Source organism: Mya arenaria, chromosome 5, assembly GCF_026914265.1.
Source record: "Mya arenaria isolate MELC-2E11 chromosome 5, ASM2691426v1".
NCBI lineage: Eukaryota > Metazoa > Mollusca > Bivalvia > Myida > Myidae > Mya > Mya arenaria.
This window is the reverse complement of record NC_069126.1, coordinates 18,462,577-18,467,050: the sequence shown is the minus strand read 5'-3', so window position 1 is coordinate 18,467,050 and position 4,474 is coordinate 18,462,577. Positions and strand designations below refer to the sequence as shown.

The 4,474-nt window shown below is 37.5% G+C and overlaps 1 pseudogene; it reads right to left on the bottom strand.

Annotated features, from left to right (window-relative positions):
- Nucleotides 1–541: 541 nt before the first annotated feature.
- LOC128235495 (E3 SUMO-protein ligase KIAA1586-like) lies at nucleotides 542–1,961 on the bottom strand (annotated as a pseudogene).
- Between the last annotated feature and the right edge of the window lie 2,513 nt (nucleotides 1,962–4,474).

The following is a 4,474-nucleotide window of genomic DNA, read 5'->3' as shown; positions in this document are numbered from 1 at the left end:
CAGCTACCTTTCTAGTGTCTAGTGAAATCCTCATCAACTTATCTAACCTACCAACGGACAACTTATTCCTCAAACATGTCTTAACTAGATTCCGTTTGCTGAAACCCCTCTAACAATCTACAGTGCTAACTCTGCTGCTGCTGGATACATGTCCTTCTTCTTCATGACCAGATTTGCTGCATCTTTAGTATGCTTTACAACTTTGCTACCACTATCTACAAGAGAATGCATGGAGCTCATGAACAATTCCAGATCCTCTCTACAATTATCATAACCTAGACTGCAAAGATACTCAGAAGCTACAACTACATCATTTGCCTTGTCTGTCTTTTGTACAACAGGATTGAAGATGTTGCTCATCGCTGTGAGAATTGCAGCATCGTCGTTGTCTGCAAACCGGTCATGCATGCTTCTAACTACACCAGCAGAAAAGGACTCACAAATACTTACTGCTTCTCGACGTTGCTTGTTGGCATCTCAAAAGTTTCAAGGCCATTATCACCAGTCTTGGGCTCTTCTGGGACCTGCTTCAGAAATTGTACTAATCGTGGACCGCACTTACCTTCAGACACTTTCTCAATTGTCTGTACAGCAGTGGCCAGCAGAGGATTAACTCTGCAAAATATATGTCGTTTGTCTGTAAAGACTTGGAAAAGATAGCCAATGGCTGAAGAACATCCGCCATGTAGTGGAGCACGTACAGGAACTTGTAGGTAGTAATCGGTTTATAAAGACTAAGGGACTTACCTGACTTCTCTTCAAGAAAACGGCCACTACACTACTGAAGTTCATGATACAGGCCTCAACAGAACCATGAAAAATAAGCCACCTAGTGTGAAACACCATTTAAACTTCCCTGACTGCCCTTGGGTTATAGTCTGGATGGCTTCCAGCATGGCAGTGTTCTTTGGAGAGTTATGGAAGTACTTGTAGATGCTGTTGAGTATTTCCTGGACCTTAACTAAGTATGGGATGCAATCTGCACCCGAACAACAGCTAAGAGCTAACCTATGCGCTAAACAATGTGTTTGCAACACACCTGGAACCTCTTTATTTACCCTGGTAACTACACCTGACTTACTTCCTACCATCACAGATGCCCCATCTGTACTAACCCCACAAAACTTTACAATATCAATGCCTTTTTGCTCAAGCATGCACGTCAACTTACTGAATATCGACTCTGCATTGGCCCTATACAATGAATCCATCCCTAGAAAGTAAGTATGTGGCTCTACAATACCAACATGATTACACTCTATTACCCTAATATACACTATCAAGTTCTGGTGGATGGATATGTCTGTGCTCTCAGCTAACATTAAACTAAACTTAACACTGTCGCAAATATTGCCGAGTAGTTCTTCCTCGATGACGCTGAATAGGGCATCCTGGAACGCATCTATGGATGATGAATGTTCATACGTCGTGTGGCTGTCTACACGGAGGCTGGATAGCTTAGACACAACCTTTCACAGAAAAAAACATTAACATGAAATTAAATGTTTGTAGTGTTACTTTTCGAATCTATATATATTTATTATTTATGGAAAGCAATGTGTTTTAAATGTATTAATGTTTTGTCTTTCTTTGTTTTACCTGATGCATCAAGCAGTCGCTGGGAACAATACGTTGGCCATGGCACAACGTATTGCGGCTTCACTCTTGCTGAAGGACGTCTCCTTGGCTGTTGTCATCTATTGTCGAAGCTCCACAGCCTCTGCAGCTTTCTGTTGATCTGAATTTTAATAAAAAATATAAATAACTTCATTATATAATAGTATTGTGTTATTCTTTACTAAATCCACTCCCCCATGTAGCTTTTATGATAAAGAAATTTCAATAGACAACATAAAAACATTTTCATGCAACATACCTTTGGTCTTGATATGCTTTGTAATGTTTTCCTTCTTAAGAATTGGACAACCAGTCGTAAATGTGTTGTTCACTTTAGACGCCATACAGAGATCACAGTACATATATTTTGTTTTTGCATCATATTTTATGAAATGGAATTCTGATGTCCAAGAGTCTTTGAAATTTCTGTTTATAGAGTTTTGGATTTTTGCTATACTAAATATATAAATATCAAATAAATATAGCAAAACATTGGATCAAATCAGGAAGCCACGATAGCAAGACTATCACTACGTTGTCATAGCATAAAATACAATTTATGAAAGATTCCTGATATTCCGACTGTTACTAGACATGATGGGTAAACATTTAGTTAGTGATCGATTCAGCTTAAATTTAGTTGCCATGGCAAAAGGAGTACTCAACCGTATTGAAGTATTATATTTTCTGTTCTCTTCCATCGATGTTATTTCGTTCAGTTAGTATTTCTAAATAACTTCAAACTAAATATTGACAAAGATATTCGAAAATATTATTTATCAATGGTGTCGATATATTTTTGTCAAATATTAATCCATTTTAATCTTAGATTTAAAATTTACTCTGTGAATTAACACTATCAAACCATTGTTGAACATACTGATCACGTATTCTTTGTTTAAGCATTGGGAAGCAGTTCGTTTCACTGTTTTAATTTCACCAAATATTACTTAAACTTAACATTATAAATTCCCCTCACTTCATAGCCGTATGTTATAATATTTCATAATTAATCATACCCCCTTTTTCATGTACTCACTTAGTAGCTCTTTTAAGCAGGACTCTCCTCAGACAAGATAAAATAGTTATCACCTCGTACTCCATATGCTTAAACTAGTCTTCGTAAGATATGTTCTTGATCCAGCGAACCGGTGTAATATACGTACACCGATAAATATTTTAGTTGCTCTGTAACATTTATATGTGAATAGTCAACATCTACTTACATTTTAGGAAACCTTCAACTGAATGCAAGAAAGTCACCAGAAGTACCCACAAATTCTGTATCATGTTGGAAAGTCCAGAATAAATATGAAAAAGTACAATTTCTTTAGCACATATATAGGTTATTCGTGCGTATGAAGAGTGTACAAATTGTCACTTCCTTTGCGAAACACTTGACCATGGGTTCACAACACACACAACGTGTCAAGACACCGAAAATATTCATCACGGTTATTGTACAAGGTTCAAACAATTCTTGAAACAACATGACGTGTGAGTGCGGATGTAGACTACAGGCTGTATTATACGTGCTATGTCAACTCGAAGCCCATCGTTTATTGTTTACGGTCTCTTAGAAGTCGGTGTTATTCATTACGTATATACGTGCCAAATCGTCCCAGTTGTGAATCCCTAATCCCACAATCACCACCAAAATAGCCCCTCTGTTTTTATCCCTTTTAGATGAGGTGTTTGAGTTGTCCAATACAAAAACATTTTTATTCACCCCCTGTGGTAAAGCAATCAGTCCACCCCCACTTAATAAGATCCCTACTATTGTTACACTAGTTGATTCGTACACAGGCAGAAGATTGTTGTGGTCATGCAATAATGATGGATCAGATTCCTGCGCATTTGCCACATAATCATCAGGCGCAACAGACAGCCGGTGTTGCCTGCGTCATGTACAGAACATAAAATATCTACAAATACAAATTAAAACTCTGTAATTGGCTATTGTCCACTAACGGTACAAAATTGTTTGGCACAAAGTTGCTAATATCAACAGACATCATCGTCCACATGATGGAAAATTTTGATGATGAGTTCTTAACAGCGCGTCCCGAGGAACCAGGCTTGTGAAGGCTTCCAGGTATTCGCTGTCAATAATTGGCGGGTAATAGGACTTAATGTGCGGCGCTCAAAGCGTATATATGGGCCATCTCTGCATAAGCAGCCAGTGTAACGGACTGTCTGACTAACTCAGTGTATGCGCTTGTTACAATTCGAACATCATTGAGGAATTTGCTCTTTGGCGCCTTTGACATTATAGTGTACTTCATTTTAAATAATTTCAATAGCAGCGATCAGACGAAGTAACCCGTGATTGTTTTCGGACCCAGTCAATGCTAAAGAAGCAGCTCTATACAGGCAGTTGCCATCTCCAACAGTTTTTACAGACTTTTATTTTGTCATAATAACTAGATTGAGATGTGTGAGTATGTCACATGAACTAGTATCGATGCTTGCCATCAAGTTGTATCGCTACACTGTAAGTATCAAGCAGCACACGCCCAGGCTTGCCCTGGTTTGTTCAACTTAGCGACTTTCCGGACATGGCATGTTGGAGTGTGTAAGTACACAATCGTTCCATGTTTATTTCTTGTACCGATTTGGTATCGATATTGAAAATATGACTGTTAAATGCTATTAAGTAAAATAATAAAATTTGGAATTATTTAGTAGACGAAGCCGCAGATAAATAATACGTTATAAATAGTTCAATGTCAAAACGAATAGCAATCAATTCTAATACAAACAAGATGTAAATTTTAATTCCATGTAGTTTTGTTAATAATAAAGTAACAAATTTAAAACAAAATCCTTTATGGTACGAAACATCCTCAACTCAATT